This window comes from Anopheles maculipalpis, chromosome 3RL (assembly GCF_943734695.1).
Source record: "Anopheles maculipalpis chromosome 3RL, idAnoMacuDA_375_x, whole genome shotgun sequence".
Classification (NCBI taxonomy): Eukaryota; Metazoa; Arthropoda; class Insecta; order Diptera; family Culicidae; genus Anopheles; species Anopheles maculipalpis.
Window position 1 is genome coordinate 69,210,761 of NC_064872.1, and position 21,898 is coordinate 69,232,658.

General features: G+C 44.8%; 1 protein-coding gene across 2 annotated transcripts in view; it reads right to left on the minus strand.

Annotated features, from left to right (window-relative positions):
- The window catches only part of LOC126561499 (ubiquitin-protein ligase E3B), a 480,330-nt gene that overhangs the window by 234,613 nt on the left and 223,819 nt on the right, over positions 1–21,898 (minus strand). The window contains exon 1 of one of the 2 annotated variants that reach the window (XM_050217680.1): positions 1,071–1,075. The exons of the other annotated variant lie outside the window; for it this stretch is intronic. The gene's annotated coding sequence lies outside the window, so the exon portion shown is untranslated. Of the gene's footprint in view, positions 1–1,070; positions 1,076–21,898 lie in introns of those variants that run through there. 2 annotated transcript variants of the gene reach the window in all.

The following is a 21,898-nucleotide window of genomic DNA, read 5'->3' on the forward strand; positions in this document are numbered from 1 at the left end:
TTCTTCCGAGCGCCTCCGGAGATGTTTTTGTCGAATTTTCATTTATCTTCATTTTTCTCATATGAGACAATTCAATTAACAGCTAAGGTTCACCTATAAAAGGCCCAAATTAATACTTTAAAACCAACAATCTTCTCACGCAGACGGGAAAATCCTCTACCCAAAAGCCCAGGAATTCTTGACGTCTGAACCATGTTTCAAGGTGAAAATCGAACCACGGTCTCAAACATGTGGCAACCGTAAGTAGTACTAATTACACGAAACCGTTCCAGCTCATTACGGCTTTTTCTGGCATTACCTCCCCCTCAGAAGCCGTGCCCAGATACGCTCAACACGAGGCGAACGATTCTTACGAGCCTTAAAAGCCGAAAGGGCGATCGCGCGTGCGCTCCTGGTCGCATTTACGCTGATCATCTCGCGCTGATCGACGAGACACATTGGCACAACACGACAACGGCTGCAACCCAGGACACCGGGAGCAGCACGGTCAGTTGGAAAATTAAGATGTTTCCCGATGATTTGCGGTGCGCATTTCGTGAATCGGTGTGCCCGGGACTAGGTAGGAAGGTGGTTAATTTATCAGATTCTACTTCACGGTACGGATTTAGCCGTAGCGGTGCAGTTTCGCTGCAAGGTCGTGCCGGGAAGCGTGATTTCGGTTGTCGCTTCCATTAGCGCGATCGAACCGTGTTCTATGGTGGTGACCGTGCAGTAGCGTTGCAGCAATTTTGTACCCCTGGAGGAAAACCCCTTTTTGCGAAGCGAAGCCACTCATTAGATTGGTGGTATCGGGATGTTTCCATCGGGATCCACATCGTTCGTGACGCCAGGTGTGGAGAGCGAGAGGGAGAGAGTAAAAGAAGAAGATCATCAGCAGGCGATCTTCGGCGGGAATGGGATTCCTTTGGTACGGGGACACTCTCATGAAGCTCCCCGAAAGAGGTCAACATTGCTTTGGATCGGTGCCGAGTGATAGCGGGTAATTAACACGGAGTTTTTGATTTTAATTATGTTGTATCGGTTCTTTGGTAGGGATGGTGGGCAGGAACAAAGGGATAGTAAAAATAGACTTCGGTTTTTGTTGTTAAAGTGCATTGGGACTTGGAATAGTTTCGAATGAATATTCGCAACCAAGTAGAATTTGGAAAGAGCGGTTTAAACCCTCCGAAACCCTAAATGTTTAGACCCATAGGACGAATCTAGGATCAGTCGAGCCTACTGATCTATTCGGTAGGCGTTCTCTGTACGTCGACGGACTGTCATTAAAATCAAAAGACTAATCATCATCATTAAGTCCGAAAAAATAATTAATAATCCTCATTGAAAGACAAGCCAGAACTATCTAATCCATAATGTGAATCTCTTAACTCGAGATATTTCATTCTAAACATGCTTTCTCACATGTCTAGGACTATAATGTTCAGAGATCTCGGAGAGTATTACTTTGAGGTTCTAATAAGAATTGGTGGGACTGTTAGGGAAGTAAAAGATCGTAAGATAGCCGTACAAATTATCGAGCAAATCTCCTTTGAATGTATTCCAGCCGTAGCTTCCTTAGCTTCTAATATGGACATGTAATTATTCTCAAATTTCGACTGCATCGAGTGTTTCGCATCTGAAGGGGTGCGTTTGTTAACTGCATGTATCCTAACTTACATTGCAACTCGTCTTCTACTTCACTTGAGGATCTTCTAGGTTACGACGGTTATTGATAGGTTACATAGTCAATCCCCACTAAGGAGGAACGGTCCAGATTAGATTTAAAGCCCAGTCCTGCCGTGTGAAGACCGTTGTAGCCTCATCACCTCATCAGCCGCTCCTACATTGCAATTATATTACTCAAAGGCTCCATAGTTTCTCAAGTGCAGTATTAACTTAGGATTAGTATAACAGCCAGCTCTGCTCTAAAAACTTCAAACTTCTCCCTTAATCTTTAGGACTAATTTTGTGTTGCTCAGTTTTCATATTTATTCGATCTGAAGCGAACTATTTATCCGGAAAAGAATCGAAAGCAACTTCTTCATTGCATATTCTCACCACTGCGGTTGATCTACAGCTAAGCAGGTTACATCGATCGCAATCATTGAAACAGTGTGTTACGTTCGATTCATTGAGTAGATTTCCAAGTTCTGAACCAGTCCAAACCAAGCAGATTCCCTTCTCGCCTTGGATTGCGTATTCCAACGTCAGCAGTGTGTGCGTGCCTGCATGCGTGTATGTCCGGACTGCATCAATCTCAGCCTGGCTTCAAGTTCTCAATCGCCAAAACCACAGACACGCAGACTATCCGCAACGAGAATCTTTCCAGCCACCCGGCCAAACGGGGGACCGAAACCGGATGATAAATGATGCCGAAGCAGAGAAGAAATTGAAGAGTTGCACCTTCGAGCCCCGGTTGCGTTCCTTGTTTGCTTTCCACCCTTTTTGCCAGTGGACCAGAGAAACAAGCAGAAAAGAACGTGCGGACGTCGGGTCGCTCGCTCGCCGTACCTTGATGGGTGGATAGTGCCGGCAGATTGTAGCACCAGAACAGTAGCACTGGCATTAGCATATCGCGTTCGGCCTATCATCGCGCACTGCCGTTGGACCACGGGACAGCGGGCTCCAATTGCAAACAGCATAACGAGGGGGCGCTCCCTGTGTGACAACATGCCGCACGCCCGGGAGGGCGGTTGTGATGGTCCTCTGCCCTATCTGCGGCAGTTGTCCGCCCGCCGGCAATGTCCTTACGCAGTGTACCGACGATTGGGGACAACTACGTGCCTGGCTGCCCGTTCGCCGTCGAATGGCGTCGTCCTCATCATCTTTGCTCGTGCAATAATGATGCACAGCGTGGATAAAGTAAAATAACCGGTGTACCACGTACCCGCGTCAGGCTCCATTACCTCGCCTGGATGCGAGTGCCGGGAGACTCGCGGGAGATGATGAATTTTGATTAAACGCTTCTTTCTTCCAGTGACATTTATCTACATATTTAGCTACATTCTTGACATTACCAGACCAGCCAGCTCTTGGTGGTGTTCTGTGTTTCAAAACAGCCAAGACTGGAAGGTGGAACGCGCTGTGGAAGATTCGCGGGAAGATCGGCGAGGCCTCTTACATTTGCAAGCTTTGCGTAAATCTTAACCTGAGCTGAGCTTCTACGTACGGGTCCGGACACTTAATTGTGCGCTTTGGGTCTGTGCACGCACATTCCGGTACACTGGTAAGATGGTGATAGCGATAAAATCGTTGCGAGCTGACTGTAAGGGAAAGATTACGGACACAGCTCTCTGTACTTGAATGTGAAGAACTGAGTGCTACCATTTTGTCACATTTAACATTATCAGATACGGGGGGGAATAATTCTTAGTTGAGGCTTTTTTTCGAATGAAATTCTTGAGAAGTTATGCTTAAGAGAAGATAAATATTCGGCTTCAGGAAGAGCTCTTGTTTCGTAGAGAGTTTTATTAATGCAAACCCCTCTTCCAATAATCCCATCAGGCATTCTTCGAAATCATTACCAATATGAAGGATTCGGATCCCGATCGAACCAAAGACAAAAGCTGTCCTCTCCTATATGCTCGATTGTGTGACAGCTGTGAAGTTCCCCAGCAATGTTCCACGTATTCCGGAGCGATGTACTATAGCACCGTCCGTCTAGTTATCGGTAATGTAAATTGGAAAATGAATGTTGATTAATGCTCTGTTTTGCGCGCTCGCTCGAAGGATGCGTGTAGTTTGTGTGGCAGCAAACGTGACATATGAAGCTCGGCGTGGCATTCTTTTCTTCCCAAAATGCATATAGACGGTAAGCGTGCACACCTTCTCGGAAGGTGTTGGTAGGACGAAGCTAAACACATACGCTCGGCTAATGTAAGCCACGTGTCCCGGCCTACCCGTTTTTTTCGGATGGACCACTGGTGGAATTGAATATGGAATCGTGCGGTGTACTGTTGGCGAATGAGCGAAGGAATGAAAATACTTTCGCTACAAATAAAAATAATTTTTTGGTGGGAGAAGGAATTTAGGATGTTCTTGCATTACTTGCTGTCAAAAAACTGTCTTTCTGTCATGTGAAACCGTGTATTATCTCGCAAACAAAAATAAAAACTCATCCAAAAATTGTATATCTTTCAGGGCGCTTTTTCGTTTCAAAGCCCACAAGCAACGCAACCGAAAGTAAGTATATTCATACGAGTTCAAATGCTACCCATTTAAGAGCCATTTGACTGGAACGCCAAGGGAAAAAAATGGGCCGAGTGCGAGAAGGATTCCATACATAAATAAAAATGTTCACCGGGTTTTGTGTTTGAAGTGTTGACATAACATTTAACAGGCCCCAATCGAATTGATCTATTGCTCATTACGCATGCGTCAAGACTAGGATAAATAAGCTAGTCGATCGAAAAACCCCCCCCTCCCCCCTCGTACGACCAGAAATTGGAAATAAACAATGCTTAACAGCAAAGAAATGATTCCAAATGGTGACAAAACAATGTCCTTTTGGCGGGCCCAAAACACAGGGGCCCGAACATCGGGGCATGAAGCCACAAAGAGAGAACCAAACCCTTTCCCCCGAGGGACAGCAGAACCCGAGATCCCAAAGATCCAATTGGTCCTAATAAATATTTTAAATAATGCGTTCCGCTGAAACGCTGGCGTATAAATATGGAACATTTTGTGCATTAAAATGTGCGGCGTGTGGGGAGCCCAGATGAAACAAAGGAGCAAGAGAAGAGGGCGAGCCTGGAAGAAAAGTAGTTCAGAAGAATTTGGGAGTTATCCGTAGCGAGTCAGAACCGGGCGCTTCAGTTCTGTTGGAAATGAAAACTAGAATAAAAAATCGTTTAAAATATTTGCTACCGTTTGAAGGCGGCCCAGTTGTCCCCAACTTTTTTTGTTTTTTGTTTTGTTTTCCTTCCCTCGAAAGGGGTGTCGGTGTGAGCATTCGTTTCCTGCTTCACACATTTCGCTTCAGGTTCCCCAGGTTCGGCGGATACATTATGCATAAAGTGATTAACATACTTTTATATGATTCGATTATTCGAAACCGGAGCGCCGCGATCAATCGCGCTCGGATCCGACTGAAAACGCCGGAGCCTGGAGGGATGGGAATAATTTAGCCGACGGGGCTGCAAGCGCCTTCAGGGGTTAATCAATAAATTTGTTCCTCTGCACTACGACTCCTCGATCAGGGGGGGCGCAATAAAAATGGTGAAGAATGAAACAAAAAAATAAAGCATCAGACCCATAGGTCCCGCTCCCGGTTGGGGAAAAAAAACACGGTGGCGCAAATTAACCGATCTCGAACCGTTTGTCTAATGTGAGAAGACGCGTTCGTGGACATGATCGATTGATCATCGGGTAGGATCATCGAGTGGCGCGATTAACGATGCCCCGACTGGGTGTCGGTTCGACGGTTGAGAAGCTTGTGAGATCTGCCCAGTGTCCCGGGTCGGCGTTAAATATTCATCTTCCGGACGGGACAAATGAATAATAAACACACACACACAGATGCGCTCTGTGCGGTACTGATTTAAATATTGAACGAGGGACTTCGCTGTCCAGGGGCACGAAGTGCAGTGTGTGCCTTCAAGGATCTCGCAGAATCGCAGATCATCTCGGTACCGGGGATTGATTGATTGTTGCTTCACAACCGACTGGCCTATGGGGGAAGGTGATGAAATGCAAACGAATACACGACATCAATCACATACATACACACAGTACGCATGACGACGGCAGAAGCCTTGGCGCTTCTTGGTGGGCCGATACGAGTGCACTATGTTTATGTTAATTGTGCCATGCATCAATGCTACAAATTAACTGTCTCACTCCCCCCCCCCCCCCGTCCGAAATCGTTCGGTGACCGGGTGGGCGTCAGTTACGGGGTATCCTGTGATTTTCTTCTTCCTTTGGGTTTGGAGTGGTTTTTTTTTAATTGAAACGATTGCTTTCTGCCTTTCCTGAGGGCTGATGCTAAAGTGCGTAAGTAGTAGGTTGGCTTAATGGGAAAATTGAGGCTATTAAGTGGAAAAATAAACTTGTGCTTCTAAGTTAGGCTTTTGTGTGCAATTTAATTATTGAAAGGATAAATTGGATACGGGTGTGATGTGACTCTGTGTAATGAAGAACTGATTCTAGAGCGCAGGGCATCTAATGGCTTAGGAGCATTGAAAGTCCTCAATACGGGGGTCGTGATACGATTTGAACCCCGGTCCTGTCGTGTGAAGACTGGCGCCGTTATCGCATTAAAATTGGGCAGCCCCAAGCAGGGTCAGAGCTGCATTTGGTTTAGAATCGCAGTTAATGTATTCTGAAGACGTCAGTCGAATTGCCTTTGATTCGTGGAGTGTCGCCGGACTTTAAACGGCAGGATCGGACATCGAATCTCATCAGGACTTTTAGAGTCACAATATTGGAAAAATATAACCAAGTGCTTATGATGGTGTGCATGTTCTGTATTTTAAAATGGCAAAAATGTGATTTAGTTTAATTATTTGAAAACCGTTGCCCAACAGCAAGAAGGGAAATTAATTTATTTTCTGTATTGTGTATAATTTGAGTTGAATTCTGAGACCTACAGTACAACATTTAAGGTAAAATGGCTGCCTACGATTCCTTTAAATATTCTAATTACAATTTGTTCTCTGAAGTAACTTCACAACTCCTAAAATAAACCTTCCGCATCATATTTTTGTAAGATAACTGTCTAAACAACGTGCTGATACATTTTCCATGCTCTTTGCCCGATGTTGCTGGCACATGCAAGCAGCCGTCCAACGCGCGCACCCAATATCACAACCATTATTGCTATCATCAAACGTACCTATAGGTGTAACATAATGACCATCCTGGCCATCCTCGTTGCCGCGCTGCCCTTTCGTGTGCAGCCTGGAATGCGCTGCCGCACCCTACATCCTGGCAGCTATTCGGCAGCGCTTCGGAACACCTACCCCAATCACCGTGAGACATGTTTTAATTAAAACCGATCGATCGGAAACGGGCCCCAATGCTTTATGAGTGTGCTCCTCCTCGTTCGTTCACAGGGCTCATGCGCCGATAAGGGTATCCCTTTTTGCGATTTTTGCAGCTACCCCGATCGTATGAAATGATCGGTCGATAATTATGTTCTGGCTTCTGGCGATACGCAAAACATGATCGACGACGAAAACGCGATCGCATCGCTGGTCGGCAACACACACGCAGGAGAAAGAAGAGGCGAAGCTGGAGAAGAAAACTGAAAATCGATCAAAAAGAAATCGACCGCCGCGGGGAGGGCGGGGAAGAAAAGGAGATAAAGGGGGTGGGGGGGGGGGGGCAACGTGGAAAGGCATCCCGTCTGGAGATGATAAATGTTGATAAACGCGATGCTTATGACGATTATTATTATACCCTGGAACCGATATCACCGAGGGCTCGGGAGGGTTTCGAGGCTTTGCATGAAGCGGCTCTCGCGATAGGTTCAAGGTTTGAAATTTTGCGGTCGGAAAATAACTTTTAATAGCGCAGTGTTGGTGAGGTGAGGAAACAGAGATAATGTTTCTGTAAATACAAATTGGTTCTTTTAACCTATATTGCACGAAATCGAGCATGAAAATGATCCCGAAAAGCATGGTTCAAATCGCTCTATCGGTGCTGGAATGAGCTTGCATACCTGTAAATGTGTAAGAGTTCTAGAGAGAGTGTCGCATGCTAACGAAAAGAAGAACAAAAAAAAAAGTTCCATTGGCAGCATTCCTTCATTCATAAGTCAATGCTGTGTTATCTGCGATCAAGCGTAGATTCCGCTCGGGTATGGCACGTCAACAAACCATAAATTTACCAAACAACACAATCCTCCAGACTTCTAGGAGGAGCAGTACTTGAAGACATTGCGTGTCAGATTGTAGAATAAAGCACCACAAATGTACATGGATAGAATAACGTTATGTTTTTAAGACCTCAAAACAAACAAAAAAACAGTATAAGAGACCAACGAATTCATTCATTGTCTCGGCATCAGCTTTACGGATACGCCACGGGATACCTGGACAAGAGTGTGGAAGATCGTTATCGATGTGCTTGATGTGCACAGCTTTAAAGAAGGTTTGAATGAAGGAGAGGCAGATTTTTATTGCCCAACGTACCACCGGTTCGGATTCCGCAGGGGGCTTTCGTTTTACGACCGAATGTTAATTGCAGTTGGTGAAGTACTTCTGGGAAGCGTCAGGAAGTAACACCTTCCCGGAGCTACCTTATACTTTAAGAACGTGGAAGTTTTTTTGGCTGAAAGAACAGGAACACACACACGGTCACAAGCATCATTAGCGAGACTGATTGAACATTAATTCCTCGGTGTCCTCGATAAAGCTCTCTCGAATGTCTGTGTAGTTGCCATCTTGTCCGGACACGTGTCTTCCAATCATCGAACGATGTAAGTATTACCCCGCCTTTTGGAATGAGATCAATGAATAATAAATATTAGCGTTTTGGAATCGTCATCCATGGTAATGGCTACCGTGTAAGTGTCAGTGACTTATTTTATTTGCCTCCGAGTTGCGTTCAATAAATCAATCCAAAGGTGCGTCTGAAGAATGCACTTCCGAGAAGGCAAACGGACGCACATACAGTCTACATCCCGAATACAAAATCGATCAAGATTTGAGTGGAGTTGTAATTCTCGCAAGCATTTTGTATTGTTGCTGGTGCTGGTAAGTGGATGAGGCTTCAGCGGTGACTGAAGGAAACTGACACAACGTTCGTAAACTAAACGTACCTCACCCCCGTCAGTGCTTCGAAGCCAACTCTGGAAGTAGTTCATGTGTGGCAAATGTGTAGCAGAAGCGGATTTCCACTGCTTAAGAATACTGCACCCGAGTTGCAAAGTTGGCGGGCTATACGAACAAACAATAACGAGCGAGTGCTGCACATATATCCGAAGATTACACATTCGGATGCATCCGGAGTTTAGTAGCAGGGCCTCGGGATGCCTTTGAAGGATACGCATCCGTGGTACGGAAATGCAAATAGCATGATTTGATTCAAGAAAGGATATCTTGAAAGAAAGGATTATTTGGATGGAGTAGAAATGTATGGCAGACAATTTCCAATTTGAAGAAACTATTTTGAAATAGAAATAATAATTGATTTTTTGAAAATTGATTGATTGAAGTTTGACGGTAATTTTGTATATGAAATTCTCTATGAAAAAGATAAATTTTAATTTATTTGTTATTAAAAATTAGTACGAAAAAACACTTAAGGCATAAATGACTCATAAATGCATCGAAAACTAAGGTTATTAATTTACAAACACAACCCAAAAAACACTTATTTGTAATGTAGTGTTACAGGAATGCTCCTAATCAAGATCTTTGCAACCATCGAGCTAAGCAGTTACCTCTTCGGATCCTTCTTCCAAAGAGCTAAGACCTCCACGTTCCCGGCAGACAGCATTGATAGAGATGTTTGCAAGAAGGTGCGCGTCAAGTTTGCCTTAGAATTAATTAATACAATTATGACGTATAATACGATTCCACACAATGATTCCAGCACGTTCCCACTCCACCAGAAAGTGCTTCTGCTTCCGTAAATGCGTGCACCAGTCACAAGGTATTGTGTTTCACTGGAGCACGAAATTCCGTCGGGTTCCGTGCCGTTTGCTTTGCTAACTTTGGTCGGAGGACGACGGTGAAGTTTGTAACCGTACCCCGAGCTTTGCAGTACGGATTTCTTCAGCTTATGCAAAAAGGGGTTCATCTCGTCGTCCTCCTCCTTCTTCACAGTCGTACGGATGAAGATTTTCCGATTCCGATTCGGAGTTTTGCATAACGACTCTTGGTTTTGCTGGCAACCTACCGTCAAGATCCGGTTCAGTTTCTTGAAGGAGAATCGTCATAATCCACCTGGTTCTGGTGAGCTGGTGTGCATGCAAATCCTGTCTGGGCTGGCTGCGCGAAAAGCCCGGAACCGGAAAACATTGGAAACGGAGGTACCGAGATACGAAGCCAAGAAGCTGGCCGTGCTCCTTTACAGAAGCAATTAATCCGAGCCAATGAGTTTGTCACAATGCGAGACAGAGCTCGATGGGTTTTGTTTCGGCTCGATGATTGTTTTGAAGTTCGTTTCGGTGGTTTTGGGAGTGGGGAGACGATGCACCGGTGCTCAGGTGCTCATATTTCATGTTTCGCAACATATCCTTACATCGCAAGCCCGTTCCGTTACGGTGTGCGCTTTCTAAGATGTAGCTTCTGTGAAAGGATTTATGCTGAGCCGGGCAAATCTTCGTTAAGGATTTTATTTATTCATGGATGAGCTCTACTTTCTGCTTAGAAGATTCAGTTCTAGTATGTCTTGTAACACGCTAGATTGCACTGACATTTCTGCTGGACATTGGAAAATCAAACTTCACAAGTAAGTGCGGTTTAAACGAGTATCATAATTGGTTATTATAGAAATATAGGGTTACAAGGTGCTCGAGCTAGGGAGTCAGTTCCCTAAGGGGAAATAAAAGATAAAATTTAGGAAAAATAAATCATTTAAAACATCGAGAAGGACGAATACTAAACCACGCTATTTATTCCTTCAAAATAGCCACCCGGATTCTACTGTGGAACTTAGGCTAGCCTTGTCAACCGTATCTCTGGGAAAGGCTGCAAAAATCGATTTAATTTCCTCCAATAGTTTCACCTTGCCACCTTGCCGATGGCCGATCGATTCGTGCCACGATATAAATAGTCCGGAGGATTAAGCTCTGGAGAATTAGCCGTATGGGAGATGCGGAATCCTACTGAAACTCCACTAGAGTGGCCCAAGGATTCATTACAGTTTCTAGCATGTTTATGTAACCATCGGAAGGCATTCGTGTAATGTCCAAAGTGCAATATGGCAGCCAACGGTTGTTATTGTCGTTCATTTTCTGGTCCTGGCCAGAAAAAGTTCTTCTCTTCCGAAAACAACTAGATCCAGGTCCTGTCGGATGCTTCTCAGCTTGTTGAGCAGCTTCTTCGCGTTCGCCGGACGCCTCTTCTCGACCTTTCTGGGTGAGAAGCTGTCCTCTGTGGCGCTTGTAGGATGAGTCCCGGAGACCGTTGTTCAGAACCGATCTTTACAGAACTAAAAAGAACCGTAACTAGTTTACGTTTAATTTTGCATACCCTGTAGGTTGACTCGTTATTCGAGCTCCTGAAGCTGTTGAGATTGATGTTCATTTGGATTCGTTATAGATTATTTCAGACTTCCGTTTATTTAACCGTTTGTATGGAAAGAGTTCCTTCACAAGAAAAATAGAGCGGCCTAGAAATTATAAACTTCACATTAGTTCTCCAATTTTCTTTCTATCAAATCGTCAGATCGTCCGTCGGGATAATGCGTATCCTTAATCTAATCGTCCGCTTTTTCCCCTTTTTTTCGCAAACAATTTATCGTGTACTGCTTGCTGTGAAAATTCTCCTGCTCCCTTTCAGCGAAAGACAGTGTAAAACAGGATGCATCTCACCGTTCGTTTGTGGCCTGGAGTTAGGGCGCACCTCGACATCCTCTTAAGAAACCTTCACCGCGTACGCGAAAACTCAACGCAATCAGCAAGCGTCGTCGGTCGCAGTTTGATTGACAGTTTCCGCAGCCAGCAAACTATGGATGACGACGATTTCGGGTGTAACAATGGTCAATCGTTGCAAAATCTCCAGCCTGACGACGACAGGCCTAACGGGAGTTTGGGCCGTGTTTGTTGCAAAACCGTTCCCGTAACATGTTTATTCGTTATCGAGCGCTGTTGACAAAACAAGCCACATTTCTTTCATTTTTATTCCTTCACCCCTCTTTCTCTTGCTCACTCAATCTCTCCAATGTCTAGAAGTGTCCTGCAAACACGGTTCGGGAGGCCCGGGTAGCCCAGAGCCAGGTCCAAAAATTGCACCACACACCCTAAACCCTAAACCTCACCGGAAAGTTGACATTTTCGCTGCCTTTTTTTGTTGTTGTTGAGTGTCTCATTTGTTGTGTGTGTTTCCTTGGAGCTTCGGATTTGGATCCAAGAGAGACGTGTGTCTTTCGCCGGGAGCCTCCGAATGAAATCCCCTCTCCCTCACCCCTTCTCACACTCACTGACACGTCCCATCGGAGATGTCCGGGAATGGAAAGCAAAGTTGGCAAAAATCAAAACTAAGATTGATGAGCATTTCGGGTCTGGCTGTGCGTCGGGCTCCCTGGGCTCCCGAGCCATTGACGAGACGTTGACGAATTCCGGATCCGGGCCGAACCGTCCCATTCTTCAACCTTCGCAGTTAAAGGTGATCGCGTCTTGAGGATCTTCTTCCGTACGGCTTGATCGGTACATCCTGTCTCGCAGGCAATCGTACCAACCGTCGATCGATGGCAGAGGCTTGGCATTTCAAGGTGGAAGTTGTGAACAGGCAGCAGACAAAAGCGGAGTGAAAGACAAATAGCGAGAGAGAGAGAGAGAGAGAGAGAGAGAGAGAGAGAGAGAGTGAAACAAAAAAAAACGCAGTCCTTCTGCAAAGAATGGCTGGAAAAGGGCACACAGGAAGATATTGAAACAATTGAAGATTTTCGATAAAAAATTCTTTTGTTATGCGATCTCGCGGATGCGGATTCCATGCGTGCGGTAGAGCCCGTCGTCATCTCTTCAGTCAGGCTACAGGGGGCCAGATCATTTGGCGAGCTGTCAAGCGCGCAGCGAAAAGCCCGTTCGCCAAACTTCTTGCGTTTTCTCCTTCGATTGCTACGGTTGGTTGGGGTTTGGTGAGGACGCGAGGATAGCGTGCGCGCGCCCGTGTAGAAGAAGATCGTGTCAAGCCGTGTCAGGTAAAGTCGTGATCGCGTTGTCCCCATCGTCTTTGTCATTTGGAAACTTTCTGGAGGTCCTCCGTTTTTTTTTTTTTTTGCGTAAACAAAGTAAGACTTTGGTACAGCATTTTGGCACTGCTCGACCGTCAGTTAAAGAAAGTTTGGCGAATCTTTGTGAGCGTCGGTGAGCGCGGCAACCTATCGCTAATTAACTCTTTTCGCCGAAAATGCGTTGGTACGGTGCAGAAAAAGTGAAACCATTTCAATTGCTGCGTATGCTTTGCAGCACCAACCGAATGAACTTGTTCGAATGTGAGTCACAACTTTGGGAGGAAACTTTTCGGAATGAGCTCGCGTGTTCACGTGGATGTAAATTGAAATTCCTATCGTTTGTTTAGGAAGTGCTGGGTGGAGGAGGATCGCTGCGGTTTTGTGTGTGTGTGTGCTGCGCTCATTCTTCAGGGCGCGACAAGCTGTGATGGGTTTCTGGGGGATTTCAGTAATTTCGTATTGTTTCGTATGCGGATTTGATGTAGCTTCCGCATCATCGTCCTCATCATCGACGAGCACCGAGCTGACACGCCTGTTTTAGCTGTCATTGTCATCGTGGTCGGTTGCCATTCGGTCGCTGCTGTCAATCAAACGGAGAGACACAGGATTCTGTACCGGGAGGAAGATCCGCAAACGATTGGAACCTTTTTTTTTGGGGGTAGAATTTGAGCCGAGTTTATTAGGAAACAATGTGTGCTTCAAACGACCAAACGGGAGAACGGGGCTTCATATGGAATGTATAGAAGTTTGGATCCAACGAACGAAAGATTGAATCTTTGAATGGTGCTGGAGTGCCACGTTATCACAAGCAGAATGATTAAAATCGAAGAAACTTATCTGGAGAGGTATGCTTTCCGAACAAATCCGTCTATTTTTGGAAGTGAGCAGACTCCATTTGTTGGGCCAGCTATAAAATATGGAAAAAAGACACCTTCAAACTGAAGTTCCCTTCTGACCTATTCTAAGGGGTGAAAGTTCAACTAAAGATCAGCTTTTTTCAAGTTTCAGCCACGCTCGGATGGATCGTTACATTGTTTACTCCACACTGAAAAAGGAAGTCACCAAAAGCGATCCCAGCGCGCGATCTGCGTGACCTGTGCCCGGAAAAGGAAGGAAACACACTAGATCGCACGATCGCGCTCGTGAGCGACCAAGGGTACGAAAGGTTCTTGGTGGGAGAGTTCGGAGATGTAGGGGGGGAGGAGTTGTTTTATTTTAATTTTGATACTAGCACACACACACATGGTTCGTGCTCGTGATTCTCCGAAACTGACGATCGGGATGCATCCTTTCGCTTCGAATGCCTTTTTCGGTCCTGGGACCAGGGGACCAGCGGATGAGCGGAAGAACCGGTGCCGGGTGCAGTTTTCCATCGCGATAAGCATCCAGCCGCGTTGACGCGTTTCCTTTTCCGTCCGGGAGGTGTGAAAGAAGCATTCTAAATATTTCCTATTGAAACGCGCGCTTATCGGCCCGTACCGATCGCGGCCTTCCAGGAGACGGACCGTGGTCCGGATGCGCGTTCCCTCGGCAGGACCGGAAAGGACGGTGTCGGACCACGGCACCGGGGGCTACGATCGTAATCAATGCATCGTGCCCGTGCGTGCGTGTCCATATCGTGGTGGCAGGAAAGAATGGGACACTTTTTTATGATTGACTTCGTTCGCTGAAGGGAAACCCGAACGAACGTGTCCTTTTATAGCGATCGACGCGCTGCGGGCTGGAATTGAATCGATCGGCGAGGCGCGTGGAATGTGACGCGACGTGTTATGATCGGCGTGATGATCGACCCGATGATCGATGTGGCTGTATGTAGGTGAGGTGCGAAAAATTTAATAAAGAGCAAAAACAGATGCGGACATTGCTTCATCGAGCAGGGGATTCGAGAATTGCCGTACATTCCGTGTCGGTTGAGGTACAATACACCAGAATAATGTGAAATAGCAGTGCGTAATATCCATGTATTTAATTTTTTTTTAGCTTCAATTACAAGAATTTTTGAAACAAATGCTGACAAAACGGCAAAATCATTCTTGAATCAGCGCAATCTTTCGAAATACTTATGGTTAAGTTCATAATAACTGTAGGATAAAACGTTAAACCTAGAGCTATAGTGTCTTACTTTTTTCATGTTGTTAATGGTTTTAGAGCACTCTTACAAACGTTTGCTTATCAGGCTTTTAAATATTTATTCATATCATAGCATTGTACTTGAAAGTTCTCGTAAAGAGTCGGTTGTTATAGCTTTTATTAAATTTTTCTTTGAATTTATTGCATTTGAGTTTATGGGTCTCGTACAACATCATCTCGTAGTACAGTGTTCATCTTGCTCATTGTAATCTGGTCGTTCTCACACCGTAATGTTCAGTCAAATCAATTGAACAGTCGTATATCACGAACAAGGTGTTATATTTTATTCCCAACACTCTCTGGAAAAATTGCCCGTATACTTCACGTCAACTTCAAGTACAACCCTTTACAGCTAAATCTTAAGCTAACCGCTCGGAACATAAGATGTTCCGACAGCACCTGAAAGACCACATCCGGATGAACGTGATCGCCGTGGTCGACCACTCATTAACCATGCAAACAAATCTTCTCACCCACCAAAAACCCTTCTGGTGCCCTTTTGATGGTGCGAACGTGCTGTCGGCCCGCTTACAGTGTCACAGTGATGACACACCATCCGGCCCGCAGCCATTCGGCTTCGTTTCCCAGCGTATTGCCGACGCGCCCGGAAAACCCTGTGAAGGCTCCACAACAATGGAACATTAAAATGGCCAACACACATCTGTCTGGCGGGAAGGAAAATAAAGCAAAGCGCTGAGCGCGCTTAGAACGATACCACGCGTCCGAAGGCTTGTGAGGTCCACCGGGACCGGGACGGATCATTTGGGAACGAATTAAAATACGCCGCTCTGCCCTCCGCTCGAACCTTCAGCGGCCCTGATGCGGTTCTGGTGTAAGCAAGTTCAAGCGGTTATTTTAATTGTGACACCCTTTGGTCAGTTGCGCACCGTGCTGGGAGGTGAGGGCAATATTGGAGACGATATTTATTTGCTTGCCTTTTGGAGACCGACCGCCATTACGCGTTCAACCGACGTGAATTCTTGATGGAGGATTCTAGCTGGAGAGAAAGTATACTGTCCTTCTCGATTGAAGCGTTGGCACACACACATACTCACACTCAAAGACATTGATCCGGTGCTCGTTAAAGTTGGGCTGGGTATGCATTTATGGTAAGGGAAGATTCTCGCTGATGTTCGCTGACATGTCAGTTCACCCGTGTTCGACGAGTCAGCCTCCCCGGGTCCGATCGTGGTCTGATTGATCTGCTGCCGGAGGCTGTGCTGGTGCGGTTCGGCTTGAGGTTTGCAACGAATCCCACCTTCAAGAATGGTGGATTGTTCGGATTTTGATTCATTCCCTTATTGGACTTGCAGCAGAAGTCGACTGCGGGAGAACGATGAATACCATTTTATTTAAATTTTCATATGCTTATTTGAATTGACATCAGGACTCGGTGTTTCGGATGACTCTCTGGGTCTCGGGACTCGGGATTGGTTGGATTGGGTTTTTTTTTGTTTCCTGCCAGAATAAACACAACACGGCGACACACAAGACGAAGAAAACGAGCAAACAGTGAGCTCAGTGTCTTAGGCGGCGTCCTTTTCCTTTTTATCCGCTTTGCATGATCGTTGGCGATCGCGAGACGTTACTTTGCTGGTGGAGATCCCTAATCAGGTCGGATTGAGTGACAGTTTGCAAAAGCGGGAACTCGGTAGGAATTGTTCCCGAATCGTGACGTGGAAGGAAATGTACAAAATGGCCGATTATTGGAGGTGCATTTTTCGTGTGCTGTCACGAGCATGGTACATCTTCCGTAAAAAGCGTTTTAGCTTACAGTTTATAGCTTTGAGGTTTACATCGCAAATGATCATCTTGCACTTATCGAGTGTTCGCATTGAAGAGACCATATGACAAATCGATCAAGCATTATCTGCACTGATCAGTAGACGCAAACCCTAGAACTGGAACCCATCCGCCCATTCCCGGTTCGCCTAATAAATGTGTAGAGGCAAACAAATGAATCGCTTTTTATTGGATAGTTATTAGTTTATATTTTATCCGACGCTTCCTTCCGATGCGCTCTTGTCCTTGCTTGGCACTGCCCTAGCGGAACAAAAAACCCACAAAACGAAACACCCGGCAAACCCCAAGCATACCAGATGGAGGAACGAAAATTCCTTCCAGCTATTTACAATAAATTTAACCAGATTGTACCACTGCCTCCCCTTTCCGACTCGGGGACACAGGGGTTTTTGTTCGTGAGGAAAGCACACAACACACAAAAAAGGGTAAAATTAATTACGGCCAGTGAAACATTGCTCCAAAAGGGTGGAGTTGGCAGGAGCGGACCAGGACGTGGCAGGTTTTATTTTCTTCCGTGTGTTTTATTTCTTTGCCCGCTTCGCCACGGTAGAATTTTTCCGATCGATTCCGATGACTCGGTACGGTACGGGTCGAGTACTGGCCTGGCCTGGTAGGAATATACGCCGTGCCCACCTTGAGCCCGCGAGGCATATGCGGTACGGTTCGCGAGCCCTTTCCGAGTGGGGTTCCCCCAGTCGCTGCTGCAAGTTTTAATTAATAAATGAAGCATATAATTTTCTTTTTGCAGTGCCACGGGATATTTGAATATTGTCATTATCCGCGCGTTTTGCACGAACCTCACAACCAGTGCGGAGTGCCGTGGTGATCTTGGTGTGAGTTGATCAATGGTTTGCATGGATTTGAATTATAGGGATCCGCTTTTTGTGAGGTTCCTGATACGTGCGTTGTAAGGATCGATTCGGACGAATCGGTGTTTGTCTGTTAAGTAATGTTCATCTCGCATAAGTTTCAATTAGTTGCCTTATTTCGAAAGAATATTTTTCATGCTTCGGCTTCTTTACTTGATATTTATTCGTTTGAGTATTATCGATCGACGCCAGATTTTGTCAAATTATGTACTTCAAGTATTATCTTTTCTGAGTACACGAAACCACTTCAACGAAGCCTTCTTTACTAGATAAAGAAAGAAAAAACTTGAAGCACGCCCAGAAGGGATGTTAAGCCGCCATACAAAATAAATTGGATTCTTTTTTTAGCCGACAACAGTTCTCAGAAAACTGCCTACCGACCAGCTCTAATCATAAACGGATCAAAACAGATTGGAAGGTTAGATGAAACGATGGACGGCGATACCGTACGAGCCCACATTCCTCGGAGCAATCCTTCAAAGCCCGAACCGACCAAACGGAAGGGAAGCTCAATTTCGATCGATGACCGATCGGTCGATCGTGTTCTCGCTCGCAGCATTAGAAGCAGCCAGCGGCATTAGGCGACCTAGAACATAAATTATGATTCTGCAGCTCTTTCGAAGCGATTGATCGGCAAAAAAACGGAAGCCAAAAGCGCGATTGGATGTCAAAAAATATATTTTTGCATTCCTGGGCGAATTTGGTAGCAGCCATAAATTAATCGTCAAAATTTCGGCGAGACCGAAAACGTTCTTCAATCTGTTCGATCGGTTTTTTTTTTGAGGTTTGCTTTTCGGTTTATGGGTTGGGAAGAAAGAGAATTGTGGTTACATTCTGGCGATGGTCACCGCGTTTGATTGATTGTGATGGTTTGTTGCTATGTTTTGGATATGATTATGGTTCGAGGACTTAAAGGAAAACGATCGATGAGAGATTTGGCAGACCCTTAATTGATGATCCATTTATTTTGTTATTTTTTACGCGTAATGTTTCAGCTTGTTAGCTTTGTTTTAGAATTTATTTAAGGTGATTTTATTACTTCTATCACGAGACAACATTTGTGGAAGTTGGTTAGTATACTTTGAAGGAGTAAATATTATACCAATAATATGGATCGATTTTTCCATGTTTCTCTGTACGGGAAAGGCTCTACAACTCATTCAATCACAACATCGATCACTTATCATTGGCAAACTGATCGCTGTACTGTGAAAACGCACCATTTTGTATTAATTCATTTATCCTGACAGCTGACACTGTCGAGTAATTAGCTAGAACCCATTGCCCATTCCTGCCCATTTACATGTAGCGAACCATCATTAGTCAACGGCATGCCGCTGCTCCATAATTAAGCGGCCCTAGTACATGTCGAGTAGCCGCACACACACACACACACACGCATACCGCAACACAGAAACATCCCTTCAGGTGCGCCACGTCCCTTTAAAGGGGATTTGAGCTCAGCAAGATGAAACGCATCTGGTTCTACCGGTCCGGAATCGATCAGACCAAAAGCTTAATTTTCCCACGCAACAAAACACAACCGACCCGATCCGAACGATCGAGTGGTCTTGGCTGGAAATGGAAGTCAGGGTGGAAAATCAGTGCGTTGGGTGTCTGCCCAGGTGTAGTACCGTCGCTGAAACCATGGTCAACTACCAGGGTGCTAGCTTTGGTGCGCCTGCCAACTGCCGAAACCGAACCGAGCAAGCGTTACTACATTCCAGTGGACAGTTTTGGGATGTCCGATTCCTCTGCTGCTAAGTTTGGGCGTCCCCTATCTGACAGATCTAAAGCGCCTGCACGTGTTTGTGTGTAGAGATATACATAGACAGAGAGAGAGAGAGTCTTAGCTGAAATTCGCTTCCTTGAAAGAGGGACCCTTCAGTGCGGTACCAATTAGCCGAGCCATTCTGCCATAGAAGGTCAAATCTCATTTGGTCTCATTACGCGATAAAAACGGTCTGCCTTGCGGCCGCGAATCATTCGTTTGCGTTTGCCCAGAAAAATGGTAATGTATGCACCGGCGATTAAATTGTACAAATAATTTTAATTGACCGTTTCCCATGGAAAAGCGGTGACATTTTGTCATGTTGCCGAACGCACACTGTATCCATTCTTGGGAATGTCGTTGCAGTGTTGCTAGCGTCGATCCTGCAGCTTATCACTGGTAGCAAGGAATGGCGTCCATACTGAAAGATTGAGAGAGAGAGAGAGGGGGAGAGAAAAAAAGGGCGATGGTAAATAAATAAAAATCGTTGTCCATCTTCACACCGGGAAACGACATCGATAGAGGTCCCTTCCTCCGCCGTGGTTCGAAGTACTCGTACGGGAAGATGCAAAAGCATCAGCCACCACTAGTAGATGGATGCGGGACTGGCCGGTATTAATCATTCCCGTGTCTTTTTAATAGAGACATCGGGCTTTTAATGACCACCGGTGTTGATCGTTGGTGGTGACTGTTGTGACAGTCTTCACCGGAACGCGGTTTTGTGCGCCAACCAACATGATGGTTGGCGTTAAGTAACCCCAAACACATGGGAGCAGAAAAAGCATGTAGTGCGTGTGCCCACGAAAGGAGATTTCTTGAGATCTAATTTGAATTTTTAATTCATACCATGGTACTACATGGTGTATGTACACCGTAGATGGCGGTAGAAGAAGCGAGCGCTTGCTGCAAGATGGAGACTCTCCGTAGAGTGTATGAATGAAGAAAAAAAAAAAAGAAGGTGTTGAGCGAGCTGTATTTGTTTGTTTTAATCTTGTTTATCGCTTTATTGTTGAATTGAAAGTAGATATTAATGTTAACGAAGTTTATCTAATAGCTAAAAATTATAACCATTAAGAACCGATGATACTCTCGCTCGGAAATCGTTGTTGATCGTCGTGCGTGTGTGTGAAGGGTAACCATAAGATCAAGCAAGAATGCGCACATTTTCATGCCTTTCTTATTTTTTCGCACCAAAAACTTCCCGAGAGACAGACGCGTCTTGGAAACCAGCTGTGCAGCGAAAACAAAAAATTAACCAGTAATCCCCGTTCGACTGCCTACCAATGTGGTGGATACGTGGATGCGTACGAGGTCCGCGCGTGCCTGCGTGCAATTTGATCGTGTAGGAAAAGCATCAACAATCCGATCGTTGCAGTTTAGCACGCGCCCTGATGATGAAGCTACCTGTGCAAGCTGATGATGATTGTAATTTTATTAATGTATTCATATATGGGTGAATCGGGCATTAATTAAAAGACAATTAGAATACAGCTTGAGCGCGTTTGTGGGTATTTTGGGGTGCCGTAGTGCGAACTGTGGATAAACGGTAGATTGAGAAGAGCAGTAGATCAGATTGAAAATATTTAGGGCATAGCGAGCAAGGCATTACGAATATTTGTCTTGAAGTAAAAAAGTATAATAAAACTTTAAAGTGACTGTAAACACACAGAAAACTTAAACAAGGTTCAGACATGTACGCAAAAAAAAGTTACGGGAATAATAAAAACATAAACTAATGTATCTAACGGCAGAATGCATAAGAATTATAATTAATATAATAATCCAAATATTGGTAAATAATGCTTAAAAGGCTATCTGGATCTTTGGGTGATTCATGAGATTTTTGATAGATTTCCACATATTTTTGTTTTCGTCCCGAGGTTGTTTGACGCTTTCTCATACATTTTTTGACCTTGTCTTATTATCGAAAATGTAAATGAAAGTCTAATAAAACAATGGGAAAGTGTCGAAAATCCTCGAGATGTCATGTAAAAAAAGAAAGCATGAGAAACGATATAAGAAGATCTTAAGAATGCCTTTAGATTGAATGGAAAACAAGCCAAAATGAAATCCTTATTTTACTACATAATTAAAACCAAGTTGCAAACACTAAGAGAGTTGTGAAAAAATTGTCAAGAAAAAATTATGAATAATAAGCAAATGTATCGTAAAAATATAAATTTTTAAGCAAATGAATAATCCAACAAACTAATAACATCAAAATTGAAAAGTATAAAAGCATGGCCAAGAGTGAAATTGAAATAAAAAATTAAATATCAGACAAGAAGGATCTGGTACAGAGCATGAACTAACAAACTTGAACAAAATAGCAAAACAAAACAGAAGTAATATAAAGAAAAGAATAGAATCCTACACAAAAACTCTACAGAAACATTTTGGTAAAAGTAAAAGTAATAATTATGCTGGCAGAGCATGTGGGGGACTCGGGGACTTCCTGCACTCCTCGGGAACTCGGTAGGTTCCTGTACTCCATCTCACCACA